This window comes from Musca domestica, unplaced genomic scaffold (genome assembly GCF_030504385.1).
Source record: "Musca domestica strain aabys unplaced genomic scaffold, Musca_domestica.polishedcontigs.V.1.1 14, whole genome shotgun sequence".
Classification (NCBI taxonomy): Eukaryota; Metazoa; Arthropoda; class Insecta; order Diptera; family Muscidae; genus Musca; species Musca domestica.
Window position 1 is genome coordinate 3,751,029 of NW_026712192.1, and position 16,151 is coordinate 3,767,179.

Consider the following 16,151-nt stretch of genomic DNA (forward strand, 5'->3'; position numbering starts at 1 on the left):
GCTGATAACAGCAGCGATGATGATTTGAACTGGCAGCAGGTACCTAGTAAAAGAAGAAATAGTGGATCGCCAAAAATTTTTAAGAAAAAGCGACCGCATCATAATATTGAACCAGAGACGTCCAACAAATTCGGCGCCTTAGCAAACGATGATATTGAAACAGATGAAGGCAATAAAATTGAGGTTCAACCCAAGCCTCCGCCTATATTCATTCCACATGTTGGAGATATAAATAAAATGGTGTCTGAAATAACTAAATTAATATCTACTTCTGAGTTCCACTACAAATCTTTAAGAGATGGTCAGGTTAGAGTAGTTATTAAAACTGTCGATAACTACAGAAAGGTGATAAAACATCTAGAATCGACTGGTAAAAGTTTTCATACGTATCAATTAAAACGTGAGCGGGCTTTTCGGGTGGTAGTAAAAAACCTTCACCATACCACTAACATTACCGACATAAAGGCATTATTATTGAGTCACGGACATCAAGTACGTAACGTTACAAATATTATTAGTAGCGCAACTAAAAAACCATTGCCGATGTTTTTTGTCGATCTTGATCCAAGTCCAAACAACAAGGAAATCTATAACATCCGTACTTTTGAAAACGCCATAATTAAAATTGAACCCGCAAAAAAGACTAATGACATTGTCCGATGCACTAGATGTCAGGATTTTGGACATACCAAATCTTATTGTCGCAAGCCTTTTAATTGTGCTAAATGTGCTCTTGGTCACTCAACGTTGGAATGCACTAAATCACCCACAGCTCCGCCAAAATGTATTCATTGTCTACAAAATCACACTGCCAGTTACAAAGGTTGTCAATTTTACCAAAACCTAGTTAACAAACGGAAATCAACAGTTTTCAGAACAAATAAGCAACCACCTACTTTTATCAATAACATCAACGAAGCAAATCAAAACAATATGTCAAATAATGTAACGTTCTCTCAAACTGTGCGTGGAACAGTAGACAATGAAAATTCTCTGTTACAAAAAATAGAAAATATGCTTCAAAAACAAATAGAACTGACAAATACACTCATTAATATGATGTCTATGTTAATGTCTAAAATATGCAATTAGATTTAATAATTGCGGAATGGAATGCTAATGGTATTACCAGTCATGTTAATGAAATATCAATGTTTTTAGAACTTTATACTATAGATGTTTTTTTGATATGTGAAACACATCTAACCTCTAAATCATATCTAAACATAAAAGGATACGATGCAATTATTTCTAATCATCCAGATGACCGAGCTCATGGCGGTGCAGCTATTCTTATAAGAAGAGGTCTCAGATATGAAATTTGTGATAATGTTGCAGAAAACTACCTTCAAGCTGCTGGAGTGAAAATTAAATTACAAAATAACACTTCTATATCTATCTTCTCGGTATACTTTCCACCCAGATTCAACATAGACTGCATTACTTATGAACGGTTTTTTAAAAACATCGGCAGCAAATTTATCGTTGGTGGCGATTTTAACGCCAAACACACCTGGTGGGGATCCCGTTTAAGTAATCCTAAAGGAAAAAAATTATATGAATGTATTGTTCACAACAACTTTAAAACACTTTCCACAGGAAAACCTACATATTGGCCTTCAGATCCTGGTAAAATTCCAGATTTGTTAGATTTTTTTGTTTATTCTGGAATATCTCAATATCAGTTGGATATTCAACATTGTGATGACTTAAGCTCTGATCATACTCCTTTGTTGCTAAATTATAAGGCATATGCGTGTACAATAGAAAAACCCAAGCCTCTGTTTTCATCAAAAACAAATATTCATAGCTTTCAAGATTGGATTAATACTCGAATTAACCTTAATAAATCCCTTAAATGTGGCAGCGAAATAGATGATGAAGTTGAAAATTTCGTAAAACTGATCCACGAAGCTTCGTGTCAGTCTACCCCAGAGAACGATTGTCATAATACTTCGAACTTGAAAATTTCACTTGAAATTAGAAATCTAATTAAATCAAAACGGCGATTAAGAAAAGTTTGGCAAAGAAGTCGCCATCCGGAAGATAAAAGGAATTTCAATCGAGCTGTTCAAATCTTGAAAAAACGACTTCATGAAATGAAGGATGAAGCTACAGGGAGATATTTATCTGAATTAAGTCCTCTGAATAATAACGAACACAACTTATACAATTGTACTAAGTACTTAAAAAGGCCTCAGAAAAGAAATATTCCAATACAAAAAGAAGATGGATCATGGTGCAAATCTGATAGCGAAACAGCCGAAGCATACAAGAAACTTCTCGAAGAGACATTTAAACCATTCTCTTTTTGCAATACTGATGATGAGCAACAAATTTGCGACTTTCTTGATATTCCTTGTCAAATGTTTCTCCCTATTAAACCTTTCACGTTTCAGGAAGTTTTAATGGAAACCAACAAATTGAACAGCAAGAAGTCCCCTGGGTACGACGACATTAACGGCAGAATTCTAAAATCGTTACCAAAAAAAGGAATAATCTTTCTAACAACCTTGTTCAACTCTATACTGAGATTGTCCCACTATCCATCTCAGTGGAAACATGCCAAAATTATAATGGTACCAAAACCAAATAAGCCTGAAAATAAGCTGAGCTCGTATAGACCTATAAGCTTGCTGCCTATAATGTCGAAGGTGTTTGAAAGACTTTTCAATAAGCGTATGGCTCCAATAATTGAAAATCTAAATATTCTACCAGATCATCAATTCGGCTTCAGAAATAACCATGGAACACCAGAGCAATGTCACAGGGTTGTGAAGGTTATAAGAGAAACTCTAGAAAAGAAAATGTATTGCTGTTCTACATTTTTGGACATAAAGCAAGCATTTGACAGAGTCTGGCATACCGGACTGTTTTATAAGCTAAAACAACAGTTACCAACCCCCTTTTACCTGTTGCTTAGATCCTATCTAAGTGAACGAAGTTTTTATGTGTCGGTAAACAACGATGAATCTGGTATTGGAAATATTAAATCCGGTGTGCCTCAAGGAAGCGTAATGGGTCCTATTCTATATTCAATATACACCGCTGATATGCCTGTAAACTCTGATATAAACATTGCTACGTACGCCGATGATACTGCCATTTTGGCATCTAGCTCAAATCCTACCGAAGCTTCAAGATCAATCCAAAAACAGCTTGATGAACTTCAGCTATGGTTTAACAAATGGAATATAAAAGTTAATCCTGATAAGTCTATTCAAGTTACATACACTCTCCGAAAGGGGAACTGTCCATCTCTCACCCTAAATGGAGTGACAATTCCTACCTCCAACTGCGTTAGGTATCTGGGATTTAGAATAGACCGCAGACTGACATGGAAGGAACATATTCAAATGAAAAGAAAAGAAGTCAATATGAAGACAAAGAAAATGTTTTGGTTATTTGGTCCAAAATCACAGCTCAGTTTGGAGAATAAAGTTCGGCTTTACAAAACAGTTTTAAAACCAACATGGTCATATGGAATTGAATTGTGGGGAACTGCGAGCAACTCGAATATAGAAATTTTACAAAGATATCAATCAAAGACACTGAGATTGTTATCAAATGCACCTTGGTTTTTAAACAATAACTGTATTCACAGGGATCTCTGCGTCAGAAATGTAAAGGACGAAATAAGAATACGCAGTAACAACTATCTCAATAGGTTAAGCAACCACACAAACACCCTAGCCATATCTCTCTTAGATGATAGTAATGAAATCACACGGTTAAAAAGAAATCATATTTTAGATCTTCCTTTTATGACATAGATAACAATATTTATATATACTGTACCCGTATTAATATATTCAGAATTCTAAATTGTTATACGTTATGATCAATGGATTGTAACAACTCTGTTATTATTCAAGTATTATCAAATTTGCTTATTATTTTTATACAAATAGATTGCAAATAAAGAACAAATAAAAAAAAAAAAAAAAAATATATATCTCCTAAATTTTCAGACTTTCAAGGTCTTACATATTAGTCAAGTTTTTTCGGAAAGAATAATAAGAAGATTTTTACCTTTTTCAACAAAAATATTTCAAAATATTTCATTTTGAAGTTTAACGGGGTGGATATTAGTAAAAAGCATTGCCCAATGGACCCAGATCCAATTTTTCTGGCAAAAACTACTTCAACGTCTCCATATGTAAACCCTAGAAACCATCAAATTTCAGGATTTCAGGTCTATTCCTACGCCCAATACCACATTTAGTACGCATATTCTGAACAGTGTACATCTCTCCATCTTAGGCATTAACAGTGATCCAAAATTAGTACAATTAAGTACTTTTCGTACAATTATAGTACTCATTTGCAAAACCATACTAGATACCGAAAGAAAATTCGATATCAAATTTCGGGATTCCAGCTCAATCTTTTCGTCCAATGCCCAATTTAGTGCCACTTAGTACTTTTCGAAACAATTATAGTACACATTTCCAAGAACATCTACATATCTTAGCCACAGACATCAATGTTGATGTCTGTGGTCTACATATAATCTTAATCATTCCTCTACGCAACTTTTAGTGAAATTATAGTACATATTTACAAAACGATCTCTATGTCGCAATCACAGATACCAACAGATACCAGATACCTTAGTATCAAATTTCGGGATTCCAGCTCTATCTTTTCACAATACACAATTTAGTTCCACTTAGTACTTTTTTTACAACAATATTTCATATTTTCGGAAATATGTACTATATTTGTACGAAAAGTACTAAGTGGTCCTTACACAAGTCCAGGCTACACATGAACAGCGACACCAATACCAAATTTCAAATTGTAACAAATATATAGTGCTATTAAGTACCTTTCGTGCATTTGTAGTACACATTTGTAAAACCACCTCCATATCATCAAATGTCAGAATTTCAGTACTATTTCTTTACCCAATAACAAAATTTAGAACTATTAAGTACTTTTCGTACAATTATAGTACATACTTCCGAAACCACCTCAATATATCTAGGCTACTCATGAGCAGTAAACCCTAATATCAAATTTGAGATTTCAAGCACTATCTGTTCACCCAATACCAGATTGTACCCACTGTAGTACTATTTAGTACTTTTCGTGCACTTGTAGTACACATTTTCGAAACCATCTCTTTATTTCAAACCTACCACCAAAAATACCAGCTTTATTCTTTCACCCCAAAAACAAACTGTTCAAAATGTATAATCTTTTAGTACAGTTCGCACACCTAGTACCCTTTTCCAAAACCACCTCCATAATATATCAAACTTACTTTCCAACCTTGATTCTCATACCAAATATCAAGTTTTTAGCTCCATCTGTTCACAAAATACCAAATGGTATAATTTCATAGCTTTTGGTAACTCTAAAGTTGGAATTTCCAAAAACCCTTCGGTACATCTATACTGCTGTCCATCAGTGACTCTCATTTCAAATTTCAAAATTCTAGCTTACCTCGTCTGTCCAATAAAAAGTATTAAATTGTTAGTACATTTTGGTACTTTTCCTACCATTTTAGTACGAATTTCCAAAAACCCAGCTTTATCACACGTCTGCGCACCAAGAATGATCCTTGTGCAAAATTTCAAGATCCCTTCAGCTTCAGCCCCTTTGTCGGGGCATTGATTCTCAGCCAGTTATTTCATTGCTCTTTTATATATATAGAAAATCTAAAATGCCACAGCTCTTTCTTTCTTTCTCTCTCTCTCTCTCTCTCTCTCTCTCTCTCTCTCTCAAATGCATACCTTATACAATTATTATCATTATATTCTCTTTCAAATTGTTTCTGCTTTCTTAACCTCACATTTATCTCTACAACAATAGCAACATTTCTGATTGCCCTTATAACCCTTATACAATAACCACATCTAAACTACGTGATTAATTAATCAACACCCAATTTTAAATCTAATTATTAACGTTTCTTTTTTTTCTTATTTTTTAATTGCAGATACCTTCAATAATTGGATTTCTTAATCTGGACTAATGGAGCAAATTTTTATAGAATGTGTCTCGTCCACTCGTTTATTTATTATTACCTTAAAAAACCTAATTTAGTTTAATGTACTTACAGACATACACACATAAGAGTATATTTAAAAAAATATGTATTCAGGAAAAAACTTGTACCTCTCTTTTTATTAAGCTCACATTGTTGATTATAATTGACAATAATTATAATGTGAACTTTAATCATTATTAGACAAACTATGTATATGACCACATACAAATCTCATTAGTATTAAGATTTTTTTTTGTATTTTTTTCGAAAAGTATATGAAAGAAATTGAATAAAATATAAAAAAAAATATGTAAAAATGTGTGTGTTTTTTATTGGAATATATGATATAATTTGTTTTTGACAATTTTAAAAGCTGCTTGTGATAATTTTTTTTTTTCAGGGGAAAATGGCAAAAGACTTATACCATACAACAAAACGTTTTGAACAGAAAATGGCAGTTTGGTACAGAATCACGCCAATATTGCATAAATTTAAAGTGGATTTTATATATTTTTTTTGTTGAAGCCTATTGCAGAATGTTTTTTTCATATTTATCATACAATTTTTTTAATTGAAAATTTATTGGGGATGAAATAAAAAAATCTAACATGTCAATACGTTTCGAAAGCAGAGAAAATATTTGAAAGCTTTTCATAAAAAATTGGAAACATTGGAGACTCTTAATTTGGTGAAATACTTAATCAGCTGATATCAAAACCTTAATTTTCTTTAGTTGGGATATGTTGTTAAAACATTCTTTCTAAAAAAAATCTATATATATATATATATATATATATATATATATATACACTTGTGCTCGTACAATTAAGACACTACCTCCAAACGATATAAGCAGTAGATTTTTTTGAATCTTAGGAATTAAATGAAAACAACTTTATTGTTACAAAATAAAAATGGAACAAATTAAAGAAAATAACACATTTCCGAGCATTAAAGTAAAAAAATAAAATCAATACAACAAAAATGACACATTAAATTCATTTCAGAGTGCTCACACAATTAGGTCATTGGGACAAAAATGTCAGTAACGTAGTTTTAAGAAATCCAAGCAATCTTGTCGTTAGTATTTCGTTGGGAATCCTTTTCGTAATATGACCTCTGCACACCTCTTACCCATAGAACTCACTAAAGCGGAGCATTGCGCAGGGGCGATGGCGTACCATTCGTCCTTTATGATTTCCCACAAGGATGCTTTGTTTGCAGGTTTTCTAGCTGCAACCGATCGTTTTATGATGCCCCAAAGATTTTCAATTGGGTTTAGATCAGGGCTCTGGGCGGGCCACTCCAGGGTTTTAATATTATTGGCAGCAATCCAGTCCTTAACGACTCGTGAACAGTGTTTCGGGTCGTTATCCTGTTGGAATATGTAGGTTAAGGGTAAATTATCGGAATAATCGCCATTTAAATGTTCCTCTAGGATATTTCGGTACATAACTCCAGTCATTTTTCCTTCAATTTGGACAATTGGGCCAACGCCGGATGCCGTGAAACATCCCCATTCCATTACAGATGAGCCCCCATGCTTAACAGTTTTCTTTGTGTATCTGGGGTTTAATTCCTGTAGCGGAGGACGTCTAACATAGGGTCTACCATCATTTCCAAATACATTAAATTTTGATTCATCGCTCCAAACAATTAAATTCCAGAATCTGGGACATTTATGTAGGTGCTGCTTTGCAAAGTGCAATCTTTTCTGGATATTCTTTTTTGACACGTTTGGTTTGCATCGTGCAATTCTCCCATTTAATAAATTTTCTTGCAGACGACGTCGGACAGTCTGTGCAGATATTACCACCCCATAATGTTCATCCATTTGTGCCCTGATCTCTGTAGATGTTAAAAATGGATCGACTTTACTTAACTTCACCAATCGCCTGTCGTCAGCTGGAGTTGTTTTTCTAGGCTTATAACGCGGTAAATTTTCAAAAGTGCCGTTCTTTTTGAAGTAATGGATGGCGTTATTTATTTTTCCACGGGAAAAATTTAAATTTCGGGCGACTTCCGAAACATTTTGGTGTTTTTGGAAACACTCCCATATTATTTTCCTTTCGCACGGAGTTGAGCTTTTTTTCTTACCCATTGTTTTGAGAAGCAAATAGAAACTAATGCAAATTTTTGTGCATCAACCGTGGACCACCAATTTGCAAGTAATACTGTTTGAATATCGGTGTTAAAATGACACTAACACTTTTTAAAACAATAATGACTTAATTATGTGAGCGCATTATTATAACGATAGGCAAAAAGAAATGCAACTGTACTTCATAACACGCATTGTTTTTGTAAATAATGCTGCCAAATATTAGAACACATGAAAACAAAACTTACAAGCAAAGGAGAATATGCAAAAATACACCGTTGCAATTTTATTGTCTGTTTTGATAAGGCAATGTATAGTAACTTAATTGTGTGAGCACAAGTGTATATATATATATATATATATATATATATATATATATATATATATATATATATATATATATATATATATATATATATATATATATATATATATATATATATATATATTATAGATTCTCTGTATAAGGTATGTCTGGAAGCATATATCACATTTTCTAACGGAATCAGCTGCAGAAAACAGAAGGAGTGGACTTTTGTTAGTGGTAATAATGGGATGTGTGATATTAATTTCGCGTTTTATGAGCTCAATGGATATTCCAAATTTTGACCTTTTGTGGAGAAGGATATATTCCATCTTAAAAGAGTTAAAAAAATATTAGGATGTGTGAAATTTTAAGACAATCGGATTTTTATTTTTTATATTTTTAATTAATTCAAAATGTTGACCATTTGTGGGGGAGGTACTAGATGGAGTGGACCAACATTGTCCATTTTCACACCTGACCTAGTACTAACGCAAATATTAGAATTTGCAAAGTTGGAGCAAAGTTTCTCTTTCTGTGCAAGAAATTTCATCATTGTGTGGGGGAGGTACCAGAAGGAGTGGACCAATATATTCCATCTTAGCACTAGACCTAGCACTGATGACAATATTAGAATTAGCAAAGTTGGAGCAAAATCGGATTATCCTTTCTCTTTCTGTGCAATAAATTATTTTCTTTGAAAATTTTGAAATTTTGTGCGGGAGGTACTAGAAGGAGTGGACAGATAGTGCCCATCTCCGAACTCGATCGAAGTCGATTTGGATCAAATCGGATACTCCCTTCGAGAGTTATCGCACCAGCCAGACAGACAGACGGACGGACGGACATCGCTAGATCGACTCCAAATGTCCTGATACGGATTTGGTCCAAAGGGACTTAGGGTCTAAAATCGTTATTTCAACTAGGCACGTTTTGGCCGTATCAAATGTAGCCACATGGCTGAGGGTATAATTACGCTATAATTATAAGAATTGTTGCTATTCGAAAACGTGGACCTCTAAAGCCTATTGTCTGCCAGAGAAGGTGGTGCCCACTACCAAGTTTGAGATAATTAAGTTAAAAATTTAGCTTAAATCATCAATATACCGAATATAGAGAAGGGGCCATTGTATTGGGGCTTTACGGGAACGTAGGCGCATATGGCGCATATATCTGCTAGAGAAAACGGTGTCTATTACCAACTCAAAACACCAAGCTTGAGACAATTCTGTTGAGAAATGTAGCTAAATCATCAAAATACTGAATATGGGGAAGTACCGTTATATGGAGTCTTACAAAGGCGTGAATCTGCACATGAAATTTTCTGTCATAGGAGGTAGTACCCATTACGAACTCCAAAAACTAAATTTGAGACAACTCTGGTGAAAAGTGTGGCACATAATTCTTAAATCTGCCGGTACAGTTATATGGGGCTATACCAAAACGTGGACCTACATAACCCATTTTCATCACCAAAGGTCTTAAAGACCTAAACATATCTGAGTAATATTTTATCAACCTACATTAGTTTATTTGGAAGCTATATTACGGGACCTTCTGATATTCGATATTTTGGCAATTTTAGTCGCATTTTTACGGAATTTTGTGTTTACAATTTGATGTTTACAGTATTTGTTAGGTTTTACGTGCTGTTTCATATTGCTACCTACAGATATTGGGTATTTTTAAAAGTTAGGCCACATTTTCTAATCGTTATTTGTAGTTCATAATGGGTTGAATAGCCGGTGTCAAAACATTGTCCATATTGGTCCAAGATTTCCATATACGAGTAGGGGTACTCACCAATATTCGCTATTTTGATGATCCTAGCCACATTTTTCCAAGGTGTTTAGAAATGAAATAGATAATAAACTTTGTAGTAGAATATTGTTGTGGTATGACCCCCATATAACGACTTTACTTTATTGTATTTTAAAACTCTAACTGCATTCTTCCTTCATCGGATCTCACAGACATTTGCAGATTTAAGTGGAACACATTTGAATCCAGATACTATTATTTCAAAATATTTTCTCTAACTAATGGTGGATGGTATTGAATACGCAAATATTCTCGCGGAATTTTTTCGTTCGGAAAATTATTTTAAAGAGCAAAAAATCTTTTAAAATTATATAATAAAAATATAAAATTTTCACTTTTGACGGTAAGTTCGGAATTAAAAAGCTTTAAAACAGGGAAAGGGGAAATATCCGCGCGGAATTTTTATTCGTGATTGCCCTGAATGCTTTCTTTATGTTCTGATAAAAAAAAAGTTTTTAGAAAGGAGGAATTTGGCGACCTGCCGAATATGTAAAACATAATTTATTCGGTAGTTATATTTTTATAGTGTGATGCTAAAGAGGTTCAATGTAAAGCATACTTTTAGGAATACAAAAAAGTAACTAAAAGCAAATGGAAATTTCTTTCATATAGAATTTTGGGATTATTCATAAATAAATAAATAAATAAATCGAAAGAAAATGTATTCAAAAAAATTGCCGTTTTATGTGGACTTTTTAAAATTTCTTTAATTCTTCTTGCTTTATTTTTATACCTTACACTACATAGTGGTAAGGGTATTATGTCTTTGTGCATTTTGTTAGTAACATGGAAATGGAAGCGAGATAGATCCATAGTTACTTTTGAGGATTTTCATAGAATCACTTTCTGAGTCGGTTTATGCATGTCAGCCCGACGAACCCTATGGTGAGAATCGGTTCAAATTTAGATATAGCTCCCACATATATCTTCATCCAATTTCGGGTTAATTGTGCACCAAATGGCCAATATCAGTCCAAATTACCCACATCCGACCGAATTTAGTCTAGAAGTAACTACATCAAATTTAGTGAAAATCGGTTTAGATGTATCTATAGCTCCCATGTATATGTTTCATCCGATTTGGGCCTTAAGTCCCCTACAAGCGCAATATTCTTTCCATAAGAATGATATTTTGTACCAGATATCAGATATATAATTTTATCGAGATCGGATCAGATTTGGATATAGCACCCACACATATCTTTATCCGATAACAGGTTTATTGTTCAACAAATGGCTAATATCAGTTAAAATATTCCGACAGAATTCATCTTAGAAACAAGTACTTCAAATTTCTTTAATCCGATTTGAGGTTGTAAGTCCCTCACATGCGTAATATTCACTCCAGAAAAATGATATTTGGTATCGGACATCAGATACTGCTCGAAAATACCTCTGTCAAATTTTTTCGAGATCAGTTCAGATTATATATTTTTATCCGATATCAGGTTTATTGTATACCAAATCGCTAATATCAGACCAAATGGACTGGATTTCGGCAATTACGACTGAATTCATCATCCTCCTATAATTCATTCATCCTATAAATCAGTACTTCAAATTTGGTGTAAATCGGTTCAGATATAGCTATAGCTCCCATACATATGTTTTAGCCGATTTGGTCTTAAAGTCCATGTAATATGCAGCGCAGAAGTAAGTGTTTAAATTTTTGTCAAGATTGGTTCAGATTTGAATACAGATCCCATATATATATATATATACCATTATCCGATTTCGGCTTTATGGTGCACCATTTTGATCAGATACTGCTCGAAAATAACTCTGCCAAATTTAAACGAGATCGGTTCAGATTTTTATGTAGCTTCGATATACGTCTTCATGCGATTTCACGGTTATTACGCACCATATGTGTAATATCAGCCCAAATGGAATAGATTTTTTCATATTCAACCGAATTTTACCATTTGGTGCAACTCGGTCCGGTATATCTATTACTCTAATTAATATTTTTCAATATAATCCTTACCGAAGTCATATCATACACTATACAGCAATGTTATTTGCTTCATAGTTGATATGATCTACTTCACATAAATCCCCAATATAAACTTTTTTGTTATGTGAGTTCTGCTAATTACGCATACTGGTGTAGGGTATCATATAGTAGGCCCGCCAAACTTTTTACCTTTCCTTACTGGTTTTAATAAAATCCTTCTCGAAGTAATATCATTCACTATATCGCAATGTGGAATAAAATATAAAAATGTCTCCGTCAAATATGGTGAAAATCATCTTACCCTGTATAAGAGTACGAAAAGTACTAAAAGCACTACATTTGGTACCATTTCGCATAATGGTACCGGTTAAAGTTAAAATCTTTAAATTTGGTATATATATAAGGAGGTAGTTTTGGAAAATTGTATTTAGGTGCACGAAAGGTACTGAATGGTACTAAATTTGGTATTACTTAAATGGACATCGCTTGAAATTTTAAATTTGGTGTTAGGATGTGTAGGGATGAAATTTGGAGGTCGATTTGAAAATTTGCATTAAAAATTACGAATAGTACAAAATGGTACTAACTTCAGCATTTAAGAAAGGAATGGGACTGGAAATTTGAAATTTGGATGATAGTTTTCGATGTTATGTAGGATGCACATTTGGTACTACAAGTGCACGAAAAGTACCAATTAGTACTATATTTGGTACAATTTCACGTTGGGTGAACGAATAATGCTTGAAATCTGAAATTTGGTATTAAGGTTGCTGTTCATGTGTAGCCTAGACATATGGAGGTGATTTCGGAAATATTCACCATAATTGTATGAAAATTACTGAATAGTACCATAATTGTTATTTGTAGAGATATATAATCTTGAAATTTGATATTTAGATTGCTGATGATGGATGCGTTCTATATTTGTACGAAAAGTACTAAATGGTAGTAAACTCGGTATTCGGAGAGGGAATATGGCTGAAATCCTCCAATTTGATGTTAAGTCCCTATTGATGTCTGAGATTGAGGTGTGGTGGTGGTTTTGGACAAGTGTACTATAATTATACAAAAAGTATAAAAATGTATCAAATTTGGTATTTGGTATCAGAATTGGATATCCCTTTCGTAGTTCCCTCCGAAACCGAATTGTTCTTTTTTATCCATTGCTGGCATTGAACTCATGCGCCGGAGTATTATCGTATTGTTTTCAATCTATAGGTAATGCAGAAGGTAATTAGTACAAGTAATTACCAAATTTTGCTGGCAACTTACATTTATAAATCGTCATATGCCGAGGGTCACTAAACCGACGGATCAATTCTATCTTGCATTTATAAATATTTTTTTAATAAAACAATACAAAGTTTCATTTCGAATAATTATATTTTCTTATTTTAACAAACAAGAAATATTGGATTTTACAACAATAAATAATCTTCTATCGAAAAAAAATAAAATTATAAACATTTATTATAACATTGCACAAACAATATATATATAAAGGAATTGTAGTTATGTGTACCAAAAAAAGTACATTAAATAAAAAAAATTACCCCTTTTTGAGGGGCATTTCTCTTTTCTCCAAAAACCGATTTCAGAGAAAAGGTGCAAAAATTAATCCTTTTATATAATTATGATAATAATTGGATTTATAAGCATGAAAATTGTAATGGTATGTTATGAGAAAATCTTCTGGTGAATTGTTACAGCGACTTATTTTAAAGTGGAATAATTCTTTTTTTAACGTACACTATTATTTAAGCTAGTTTTAAGGACAATTCAAATGTAGTGGAATAATTGTTTTTGAAAATAAGTAATCGTTTTTTTTTTTCATATAAATTAAAGTGTTTTAAATTTTTTTGTAATAGTCTTAAGAAAATTCAAGGATAACAAAAATAAATAAAAAATCTTTTTGTATGTAGAATTTAGTTATAGACTATAAAAACAAACAAAAAAATTATATAAAAAACATGATTTACAAAAAAGGTCCGTAGGAACCCTTTCACGCGACGGCGAAGTTCAGAGCTGTCACTCATCGGAGGTTTAAATGTAATAAATTATAAATAAAAAGTGATTCAAATGTAGTAAACCAATATGTCCTCTAGTTTCAGGAAAATCCAGGCTTTGAGATAATAACAAATATTGGCAACAGAGTATAAAAACACACTTCCAAATATGAAATGTGAGTGTTTCACTCATTGCAACAAAGTGGCGACCAAATGTGTGAACCGAATGCTTTGCCCATCGATTATTCGAAAATTGTTGCTCCATTTTCCATTTGATTTTAGTTGAACTTTCTCATCTCAGCTTATTTTGTTCACATCTCTCAATTGTAGGACTTAGCAGTAAATACCCATGTCCCATTCACATTTATGTAGGAATTCGGATCTCGATATCGTCCAAACCATTGCAGAAATCTGAAATAAAAACGGGAAACAATTAACATTTATATATTTGTGTGGTAAATAAATATGTTCAAAACAACAAAATACTTTATACAAATCTATCAATATTAATAAAAGAGTAAAGTAATTGACTGACTGATTTAACGCCCGGACGAAACGACTGAAGGTAGAATCTTGAAATTTTAGATTTTTTTTCGAAATTCATACAAGAAAGGTGCGAAAAGTATTAAAAGGAACTAAATATGGCATGGTGAAGAAGCAGTAGAACTAGAACTCTTAAATTTGAAATGAGGTTCACTGATGGAGTGTATGATATTTTTGGAAATTCATACTACAGGGTTATCGCACCCTGCAACAAAGTCTAACCCCATAATTTTTACATTTTTTCAAATTTTATTGAACGAAAGAAAAAAGTGGCTTAAATAACATCAAATTTAAGAATAAGTTTAGATTTGTTCGAATTGGCCACCTTTGGCACGTAGCAAAGGCCATATCAAACGCCAATGATGCCGTCACACGCTGCCCGAATGTTGATCTGCGGTATTTTGGCCCGTTCCCGGCGAAACGCTTGCTTGAGATGATCGACACTTTGGTATGTTTTAGTGCCATCCTTGCTTTCCAAAATACTCCAGACGCAATAGTCCAACGGATTGGTATTTGGAGATTTTGGTGGCCATTGCGTTGGAAATGAAGCGAAGAATCACATTTTGTAACCATTCTTGGGTGGCGCGAGCTGAGTGTGATGGTGCTGAGTCCTGTTGGAATATCTAAGGTCTGCGGCCAAAATGTTTGCGTGACCAAGGCTTTACAAATATAGGGCACATTTCCAAAACCACTTCCATATCTTAACCACAGACACCAACAGAGGCCTAAATAACAAATTTTCATGATTCCAGCCTTGTTCCTTCACCCAATACCAAATTTAGAGTTATATAGTTTTTTTTTTTTCGTACACATATAGGACGCATTTCCAAACCCACTTCCATATCTCAACCACAGACACCAACAGAGGCCTAAATAGAATAGAATATTTTCGCAATAATATTCGGCAGTTATTCTGATGCCATGGTCGATTAATACGAGCGGAGAGCGACCATCGGCTGTTATGGTCCCAGACCATCACCATGGCCGGCGCTTGAGTTCTGGTAGCCAATCCAAGGTGCACATTTTCAGCTGACCTCTTTGGCAAGTAAACACGATCGTTTTGTTTGTTTACAAACTGCTGGACAACGAATGTTTTCTCATCGGAGAAAACCAAATTCGGCAGTTCACCACTTTCGGCCAAGCGAAGCAACTCTTTGGCTCTTTTGAGTCTATTTTCTTTCTGTTGCGGTGTAGGTTCTTGCACTTTTTGGAATATCAATGGCTTTATCCCGAGCTCATTTGGCGATTGGAATTCAGACTAAAAGAACTACATTTGGTACCGTTTCGCATCATGTCACCGGTTAAGGCTAAAATCTTCAAATTTGGTATGCATGTAAGGAGGTAGTTTTGGAAAATTGTATTTAGGTGTACGAAAGGTACTGAATGGTACTAAATTTGGTATTGCGTGAATGGATATCGCT